Raw genomic sequence first — 8,910 nt, forward strand, 5'->3', positions numbered from 1 at the left:
CATACAAAAAGCTTAATTATAGTAACATTACATGCTAAAAATAAACATTGACACAATATATGTAGTTTTCCATTTTGATTTATTTATTTCTGGTCAAAAAGATGGCGTCGTCTAAATTGCCTTAAAAGTGAGGTAATCAGTCGATATAATGAGTGTTTGTTTAAGCTTGAGTTAGTTAGTTTGGTGCTTTTCTTGTTGATCAAGTCTATTGTTAGATTTGATTCTATTGTTTTATCTTATTGCTTTATTATTAGATAGAAGATAGATATAGCTTATTAAGATAGTTTTTTAGTTGCTTTGAAGATATTCTGGTTTTCAGATGTCTATAAATTGTAAACTCGTGATCAATGGAAGGGTGTGGATTTTGAGTTTCAAAGATGTTAAACAATTGGTATCAGAGCGTTTTTTGAGCAAAAGGAACGATCTCGGACAGGGAATTTGGAATTAACAAGGAAAACGGAAGCTATGGGAGACGACAACGGTAAAGGAAAGGAGGAGCTTTTAGATGGTGAAATCTCTTGTTCTCAGGAGTAAGGACGAGCGAAGGAGGCGAGTCGTCTTCAATCAAGTGTCCAATGCTGAACTCTACAAACTATACAGTCTGGGCAATTTGAATGAAGATCCTCCTTCGGATCTATAAAGTATGGGAAGCAGTCGAAGGAAAGATTGCAGATGAAGATAAAGGCGTCCTTGCTATGGCGTTGATTTATCAATCAATTCCCGAACCTCTGCTACTTCAAATCGGAAATCTTGACTCTGCTAACACTACAAGAAAAACCATGTATAACAACGACTTTTTGCAACGGCAAATTTTTGTCGTTGCAAATACCGTTATTGGCAACAACAATATTTATCATTGCTAAAAGCCGTTGTTATACATCAAATTTTTAGTTCCCTCCAAAAAAAATTGGTGCTAGGTAGTATTGCAACGACTTTTGTCGTTGCAAAATTCTTATACATGTTTCGCAACGACATCCATCATTGTAAAACATACATAATTAATTTCGCAACGCTAATGTCGTTGTAAAAATTGATAAATGAAATGAATACTTATTATTTACTAGAAAAAAATATAAACATAATTAAAAGAAATTGCTTCTACCCACAAACCTGCTTCACATTCACGTACACCTTTTACCTCCCTTTCTCACCTTCTACCTCCTGCTGCTCTACAAACCAACGATTTCAGCCATGGCCAACCCACTCCACCTTCTACCTCTTATGCTCCACCACCATCATCCCTAAATTATCTTCCTCCACCAGCAATTAGTGCGTGCTTCCATCCTCCTCTAGCGAGTGCGCAGCGAACAGCCTCTCGTCCTCTATCAGCCTGTCACTGCCGTCGCGAGCGACCAACATCCGGAATCCACACGATATCTGAAGCACCAGGCTCAGGTTAGTTCAATTAATTCGAATCTAGGGCTTTTCAATGAACTTAGGTTTAGGGCTTTTCAATGAACACAGCCATTTCAACTGATCTCTTGTATAGTCATTAGAAATGTCGTTGTTGATTAATTCTTCCACAGCTTGAACCAGAATGTGAAATCCTGCAAATTTGGGGGAATGTTCAAGAACTGTATCTAAAAAAGGAAGAAAGCAAAACGATTGAACACAAGCATTAGACACCTAGTGTAGCCATGATAGCTGCAAAGGCAACAAAATGCCCTGTTTTGAACCTGAATTCTCAGCAGCTGAATTCTCAGCAGCTGAATTTCTGGATTTCTCAATTCTCATAGCTTGAACCTGAATTCTCAGCAGCTGAATTCTAATTCATGTTTTGAAAAGTTCAAAAAAACTCTTCCCCTCAATCACTTGAGTGTTTTCAGCTGAGAATTCTCAGCTGAATTAAGCTGAATTCAGTTGAATTCTCAGCTGAATTCTAACCAGAAATGAATTGAGTGCAGAACAACAAAAAAAACTACAATATATTTGGAACATGTGAATTTCTGGATTTCTGAATTCTCACAGCTTGAACCTGAATTCTCAGAAGCTGAATTCTGATCCCTGTTTTGAAAAGTTAAAAAAAACTCTTTCCCCTCAATCACTTGAGTGCATTCAGCAGAGAATTCTCAGCTGAATTCAGTTGAATTATCAGCTGAACTCTAACCAGAAATGAATTGAGTGCAGAACAACAAAAAAACTACAATATATTTGGAACATGTGAATTTCTGGATTTCTGAATTCTCACAGCTTGAACCTGAATTCTCAGCAGCTGAATTCTAATCCCTGTTTTGAAAAGTTCAGAAAAACTCTTTCCCCTCAATCACTTGAGTGCATTGAGCTGAATTCTCAGCTGAATTAAGCTGAATTCAGTTGAATTCTCAGCTGAATTCTAACCAGAAATGAATTGAGTGCAGAACAACATAAAAACTACAATATATTTGGAACATGCGAATCTAATTTCTGTTGTAACTCCCTGATCTTGATAGACAGCTCCGATTTCTGCTCCTAGTAGCTCTGCACCAAAAACTCTTTCCCCTCAATCACTTCCTTTAGCTCCCCTATCTCCTTCTTAAGCATATCAATCTTTTCTTCTTCTCCATTCACATGGCTATTTTCAGACAATGCCTTTTAGAGTTTATGGATTTCTGGATTTCTGAGTTTCTGGATTTCTGAGTATCTGGATTTCTGAGTTTCTGAGTTTTTCCCCACAAATGATTAGCAATTGCCGTTTCTGGGTTGTACTGTGGAGCAGTGATTGTTACTAGAGAAAGTGAAGCCTCTTGTTTGGTTATGGTTTGGATGTTTGGATGGTTTGTAATATTAGTCATGCCTTCATTTCCTGTATCAAAGATCACATATTGGAATTAATTTGAGGGATAATTTCATTCACTTATAAGGAAATGAACTGTCAGAATCTATCATTCTAAAAATTAGGAAATTGAGAAGTGCTTAAAAACTGAATTGAACTACTTGGATTAGAAACACTGATTTCAATAAATTGGGTTGTACTGTGGATTAAAAATTAGGAAATTGGGTTATAATGTGGATTAGAAACACGGAATTGAAATGCTTGGATTAAAAATTAGGAAATTGGGTTGTACTGTTGCGGTTCAGTTCGTGGAGGATTTTAAGCCGCAATCGGCAAAGCCGGGAATTTTGCGGAAACTATCGGCTCACGGAAATGTCAGAATTCGACATAAGCTTAGTGTTTTCTGGGTGGAAACGGTGCTCTGACTCAGACTCATGCTTTTTCATGAGCCCCGGTGGTTTTCGGGCATCGGAGATCGTTTAGAGGGTCAAAATTGCATTTTTTTACTTTTTGTGTTTTTCTTATGTTTCTGAATTATTAGACTTTACGTTTTTTATTTCTTTCCTTTCTAGATATTAGTGTTTGCATATTTAAGGATTCCTTTGTCTTCTTGGCCATTAGTTTTGCTTGATTAATAAAAATATTTGAGGTTTCCTCCAAGTTGTTATCTTTCGGTATTCTGCGGAATCAACGAATTTTGGCTCGTTCTTCCTGTCCATCACGTACACTGCATCAACTGTGGAGCAGTGATTGTTGAAGTGCTTAAAAACACTGATTTCAATTTCTACTTAGATAGTTATATAAATCAACCAAATCCTCAGAAAAAAACAGTATGTGTAGAAGCTAATTCAATCAACAATGCCTCCTTTCTAATATTCTTACTGTATGAAACTGAGGTTCAAAATTTTAAGGGAAAAATGTATGCTAATTAATATAGTTATATGTTTGCATTTTCTTTCTTTTCATTAACATTAATCATTGTTAAGAATAAAATATTCAGGAGTTATATTAAGGGAAAATGTATATTCTTTTATTGACTTTTGTTGGACGATTGCTTGCATATTTGCTGAAATACGTTACTCTTCTTATTTAAAATTAGGAGATGACTTTAAATAAGGCATGGGTCAAAATAAAGAATCACTCATCATCTAAAATTAGGAGATGACTTTAAATAAGGCAGTGGCTTCTAGATTAATACAATTAATACTTCATGATTGAATTATTTGGTCCATTCTATTTAATGTCTATTAATTCTTTTCTTTATTGCTCTTAAATTTATCCCTTAGCTTTCAAAATCATTTAGTTTGGGAAATGGTTTTCCCTAAGAAAAGCACATTCTCTAGCATTTGAATGATAAACTTGTTGTTATGCAGGTTTGGAAGTGGGTTTCACTAAGGAAAGTGCCTTTCTTTTGGATGTCGAAGTAATGAAGGATGCCTTTTTTTGGATCATGGAAGAAACTATTGGAAGATTATAATTTTGAACATATGATACATTATATGATTTTAAGTGCAGGTTGTGAAACTATAATTTGGATGGTTAAGATGTTTATGTATGTGATTGACCTATGATTTTAGATAAAAGCTCTATGAAATTACATGTTGCATGTTTATATATTGCAGCATTGTTGTTGTTGCAAATTATATATTAGGGATGTATTGCAATGACTTTTTTCATTGCCAAATATGTACCAGGAATGTATTGCAACGACGTTTATCGTTGCCAAATATGTACAAGGAATGTAGTGCAACAACTTTTGTCGTTGCCAAATATGTACCAGGATGTATTGCAACGACTTTTGTCGTTGCCAAATATGTACTAGGAATGTATTGCAACGATAAACGTCGTTGCAAAACATGTATAAGAACGTATTGCAACGACCAAAGTCGTTGCCAAATCACATATGTGAATGTATTGCAACGACTATTTTCGTTGCCAAATATGTATAGAATTATGTATAGAATGTATTGCAACAAAATTTGTCGTTGCCAATGATGGTTATGTATTGCAACGACCAGGTTGTCGTTGCAAAAAATGTTGTATTGTATCGCAACGACAAAGTTTTCGCAACGGACTTTGTCGTTGTGAAAGCTAGATAGTTTTTGCAACGGAAAAAGTCGTTGCTAAAGCTTTTGCCTACGGGCTTACGAGCAACGACCTTGCAACGACACTATGTATTGCAACGACTTGCTATGTATTGCAACGACATTTGTCGTTGCAAAGGATAGTTTTTTTTGTAGTGTAAAGCTGTTTGGGGCGCTATTAAGGCACACCATCTTGGTGCCGAAAGAGTCAAAGAGGCCCGATTACAGACATTAATGGCAGAATTAGAGAAATTGAGGATGAAAAAATCTGAAATCATAGATGAGTTGTTGGGAAATTATCTGCTATCTCATCAAAATCATCTGAGCTAGGGAAGGATATCGACAACACCATGATGGTGAAGAAATTTCTCTCTTCTCTACCTAGGAAGAAATTTATTCACATGGTGGCCTCGCTCGAACAGGTTCTCGATTTCAAAGAAACTAGCTTTGAGGATGTAATAGGTAGGCTTAAGGCCTACGAAGAGCAAATAGCTGAGGACGACAAGGAGACTGTCGTCGAAGAGAAAGAGAAGCTCATGTTCGCTCCGTCCGAAGGTGATCAAATAGGCGGAGGCAGAGGTTGGGGCGGCCAAAACAGAGGAAAAGGAAGAGGTCGTGGTAGAACGAGAGACATGTCAAAGGTTCAGTGTTTTCGGTGTGAAAAATACGGCGACTTCACCAGTACATGCCCGGATAAACCTCTCAATCTCCAGGAGACACAGGAGGACGATCACCACGACACACAAGGTGCCGATACTCTGCTCATGGCACAGACCATTAATCTTCATGAACGAAGTCTAAAGGTTGATGCTTTCGAAACAAGCCAGGATAATCGTGAGGTCTGGTATCTTGACAACGGTGCCAACAACCACATGATGGGTTGTCTCGAGTACTTCACCTCACTGGACAAGGAGATCACAGGCAAGGTCCGGTTTGGTGACGACTCCAGGATAGACATCAAGGGTAAGGGTTCTATTCACTTCCTAAGCAATGATGGAGGTAAGAAAATCCTAAACAACGTCTATTACATACCTGGTTTAAAGTCGAACATTATTAGTCTGGGTCAAGCAACCGAGTCTGGATGTGAGATTAGGATGAAGGGGAACTATCTATCTCTACATGACAAATCCGGACTTATGATTGCAAAGTCGATTAGATCAGCAAATCGATTGTACAAAGTTGTCTTGAAAATTGCAGAAGCTAAGTGTCTGTTCAAGCTTACTGAACAGGAGAACGTTGAGCAGTGGCACGCACGACTGGGTCATATCGGGTAAGACTCCATGAGAACTGTGATCACTAAAGCGCTTGTCACAGGAATCCCAAAGTTAGCACATATGTCTAAACATAAGTGTGAATCATGTCTCTTAGGAAAACATACAAGGGACTCATTCCCTCAAGCTAGCAGCTTTCTTTCCAACGAAATACTCGAGCTCATACATGGCGATCTATGTGGTCCTATCTACCCTTCAACCCCCGCAAAGAATAGGTACGTATTCGTGTTAATTGATGATAAAACTCGTTATATGTGGTCTATCTTGTTGAAGGAGAAATGTGAAGCTTTTGAGAAATTCAAAAGCTTTCAGATACATGTTGAGCAAGAAACCAAGAAAAAGGTTCAGACTTTTAGATCCGATAGAGGCGGGGAGTTCACATCAATCGAGTTCCAATAATACTGTGAGTTGAACGGTATACAAAGGCATCTAACTGCACCTTATTCACCACAGCAAAACGGTGTAGTTGAAAGGCGAAACAGGACACTCATGGGTCTGACTCGTAGTATGATGAAGCACATGAATATCCCAAGATTGTTATGGGGAGAAGCGGTCAGACACGCAACTTACATAATTAATCGAGTAGCTACCAGAATGTTAGTTGATCAAACACCGTATGAAGCTTTGAAGGGAAGAAAGCCGAGTATTGATCATCTTCGTGTCTTCGGGTGTATTGGTTATGCTAAGGTTGATCTTCCTCAGATTAGAAAGCTTGATGACCGCTCTAGAAAGCTTGTGTATCTCGGAACCGAACCCGGAACAGAAGCGTACAGGCTACTGGATCCAGCAGTCCGGAAAATTGTTGTAAGCAGAAATGTAGAGTTCAATGAAAATATGTGCTGGAATTGGAGCCATAAATCATCAGGTGAAGAATCGGCGGCTGCTGGTGAGTTTGAGGTAAGGCAGAGCTCGCCTGATGAGATCAATACTGAAGACGAGGCTGTGAATAACGCTAAAGGTTTTTCAGACTTCATCCATGACAATGAAAGCCACTCGGACATCAGCTATGACGAGGACATTAGCGTAGACAGTCCGCAGCAGAACCTATGCGGGAGGAGCAACGTAGACAGTCCGTAGCAGAACCTACGCAGGACGAGCAGGATTAGTGTAAGACCCTCTTACCTCAATGATTACATAAGCTATCCTGATGATTTCGTGTCTCTAGTAGAAACAGAGTCCGAGAGACTGTTTCTTAGCAGTAATGACGAACCTTGGAGTTTCCAAGAGGCTAAGCCTGACAGCGCTTGGATGACGGCCTGTCAAGACCAATTGCGTTCCATTGAGAAGAACAAAACATGGCGTTTGGTCGACCTTCCGCCCAGAATTAGACCCATCGGAGTAAAATTGGTGTTTAAATTGAAGCGGAATTACGACGGAACAATCAATAAGCATAAAGCTCGGTTGGAGGCGAAAGGATACGTACAAAAACACGGCATTGATTTTGACAAGGTATTCACACCAGTAGCACGTATTGAAACAGTAGATTATCGATTGCTCTCGCAGCTACTAAAGGTTGGAAGATACACCATCTAGTGTCAAAACAGCGTTCTTACATGGTGATTCGAAAGAAACTGTTTATGTTATGCAGCCGGAAGGATTTGTGGTCGCCAGAAGTGATAAGAAGGTGTTTAAACTTGACAAAGCATTGTATGGGTTGCGTCAAGCACCGAGGGCGTGGAACGAGAAGCTTAACAAAGTCTTAGGTGATATGAGGTTTATTAAGTGTTCTAAAGAACCTTCGGTTTACAGAAGAATGAAAGGAGAAGACGTTCTTCGAGTGGCTGTTTATGTGGATGATTTGTTCATCACTGGGTCGAGTCTTGATTCCATAGTCGATTTCAAAAGGGAGATGTCACAGAAGTTTGAAATGAGTGATCTCGGGGAGTTAACTTATTATCTTGGAATCGAAGTGTTACAGCACAAAGACGGAATCATGCTTAAACAGGAGACTTATGCAAAGAAGGTGCTTAGTGAAGCAAGAATGAGCGAGTGCAATCTGTCTCATACTCCTATGGACCCGAGCTTGAAGCTTTCTAAGGTACTGAACAAAGCCACCATAGACGAGACTGAGTAAAGGAAGAAGATTGGGTGCCTGCGGTATTTGCTACATACTAGGCCAGACCTCTCGTTCGGCGTCGGTGTCCTAAGCAGATACATGACTGCTCAAAAGGAGTGTCACGGTGCTGCATTAAAACAAGTCCTACGGTACGTTCAAGGAACCAGTACGTATGGACTAGTGTTTAAACGCTCAGACAAGATAAGACTGATCGGTTTTTCTGACAGCAGCCATAATGTGGATGCAAGCGAAGGTAAAAGCACAACCGGACATGTGTTCTACCTTAATGAATCACCGATCACATGGTGCTCAAGAAAGCAAGAGACTATAGCTCTTTCATCTTGTGAAGCTGAGTTTATGTCCGCCACTGAGGCTGCAAAACAATCCATATGGTTGCAGGAACTACTTGGTGAACTTATGGATAAAAAGGGGGAGGGATTTACAATACTTGTTGATAACAAGTCAGCTATAGCTCTCACCAAGAATCCGGTCTTCCATGGAAGAAGTAAGCACATACACACTTGGTTTCACTTCATTCGCGAGTGTGTAGACAAGAATTTGGTAGAAGTTGATCATATTCCTGGAGATATGCAGCTAGCTGATATTCTCACCAAGGCATTGGGAAGAATTAAGTTCAAAGAGATGAGAGAATTGATTGGAGTTCTGGAAGTATTGGAAGATAAATTCAAGCTTAAGGGGGAGAATGTTGTTTAAGCTGGAGTTAGTTAGTTTGTTGCTTTTCTTGTT

The 8,910-nt window shown here is 39.1% G+C and overlaps 1 pseudogene; it reads left to right on the forward strand.

The window, feature by feature from the left end:
* The first annotated feature begins 575 nt into the window (after positions 1–575).
* LOC141250484 (uncharacterized) lies at positions 576–6,110 on the forward strand (annotated as a pseudogene).
* The last annotated feature ends 2,800 nt before the right edge of the window (positions 6,111–8,910 follow it).

Source organism: Phyllobates terribilis, unplaced genomic scaffold, assembly GCF_046119375.1.
Source record: "Phyllobates terribilis strain yellow unplaced genomic scaffold, ASM4611937v1 Scaffold_5800__1_contigs__length_49008, whole genome shotgun sequence".
Classification (NCBI taxonomy): domain Eukaryota; kingdom Metazoa; phylum Chordata; class Amphibia; order Anura; family Dendrobatidae; genus Phyllobates; species Phyllobates terribilis.